The sequence below is a fragment of the Gavialis gangeticus genome, unplaced genomic scaffold (genome assembly GCF_001723915.1).
Source record: "Gavialis gangeticus isolate Ggan-Ray unplaced genomic scaffold, GavGan_comp1, whole genome shotgun sequence".
In the NCBI taxonomy this organism is placed as follows: Eukaryota; Metazoa; Chordata; order Crocodylia; family Gavialidae; genus Gavialis; species Gavialis gangeticus.
In genome coordinates this window covers 27534871-27536150 of record NW_017729000.1, presented here as the reverse complement: position 1 = coordinate 27536150, position 1280 = coordinate 27534871, and the positions used below count along the sequence as shown (strand labels likewise).

At 53.0% G+C, this 1280-nt stretch overlaps 1 protein-coding gene across 2 annotated transcripts in view; it reads left to right on the top strand.

Moving 5' to 3' along the window:
* The first annotated feature begins 41 nt into the window (after positions 1 to 41).
* Positions 42 to 1280, top strand: part of GABRB2 (gamma-aminobutyric acid type A receptor beta2 subunit) — a 371234-nt gene continuing 369995 nt past the window's right edge. For both annotated transcript variants that reach the window (XM_019506486.1, XM_019506485.1), the window contains exon 1: positions 42 to 413. The gene's annotated coding sequence lies outside the window, so the exon portion shown is untranslated. The remainder of the gene's footprint in view (positions 414 to 1280) is intronic.

Sequence of the window (1280 nt, the reverse complement as noted above, 5' to 3'; positions counted from 1 at the left end):
CTTGCCCCCCCCCCCGCCCCCTTCCCTGCAGCGAATGAAATACTTCTTTTGTGAATTGAGGAATCAAAGCGGTCCTGCCCCATGCCCGTCCCCGTGCCAGCCGGGCGAGGCGAGGACGTGTGCCCACCCCGAATCCGTTCAGTGAAGCAGCACAGATCCGCGGGGCCAAGTGGGTATTGAGCTGAGGAGGAGGTGTAAAGGGAGCTCCAAGCAGCGGGCAGATTTGCAAGGAATGATTTAAGTCCTCTCTCTCCTTTTTTTTTTTTTTTTTCCTTCCCCTTTTCTCCTCTCTCTCTTCTGCTCGGGATTTAAATGTCACTCAAAACATCCCCAAATCAGCTCCCTGCTCGCTCCTGAAGCGTTAATTCGAGCAGACCCTGCGTTTCAGCAGCTCTGGTGCTTTGCCCACAAAGGTAAGGCGGGTCGGCGAGCGGAGCTGCACCGGGTCTGGCTGAGCCCGAAGCCCCGGGCTGCTCGGCGGGGGCTTTTCTCGCCCCCTCCCCCCGGCCGGGCTGCATCTACCTGAGGAACTCGCCTTGCTGCTCAAGGCAGATCCGTAGCGCTGCATGTGTGGTACAACGCGAGCTCCCCCCGAGCCATTGGAGCTGCTCTAGGAGGCGATAGAAGGGAGACGTTAGCATTTTTTTCCTTCCAAATTTGTCACCCTCTTGCACGTTATAAATAACCCTGAGACCTGCCTAGGCAGGGACGTCATTAGAGGACCCCCCCCCAGCCCCCCTGCCCTCGAGCAGCCCCGCCGGAGGGGTGGGAAACGTTGCGGTCTCTTCTCCCAAGAAACTATTCGTCATCCTTGCAATTTTTCCCCCTCCCTGAGAAATACTGGAGGCTCAGATACCCCCGCCCCCGCGCCCATTGCAAACCCAGGTCCCTCTCTGTGCACCTCATCTGCCATTTAGGCTGTTGTTTCCAGGGAGCATAAAGTTAAACACCGCCCCACCCCTCCCTCCACCGCCACCTTTTCTGCTTCTTGTACCATATGTATGCTTTGCATGCCTATTTTTTAACCTTATTTTCTCCCCTGTTTCCAACCCGATTCTGCACATCCCCCCCGCCCCCTTTTAAACTAGGTTGCAAAACTGCTTCTACCCTGCAACTCCTGAAACTTCCAGGCTGGCTGTAGTCAATGTTATATACTAACAAAAAAGGACAACAAAAATACAATTGATCCTCCTGTGGATGACTTTTTTTTTTTTAAATAATGCATTTCCTTCTTCCCCTTTAATTCTTCTTCTTCTCTCTTTTTTTTTTTTTTTTTTTTT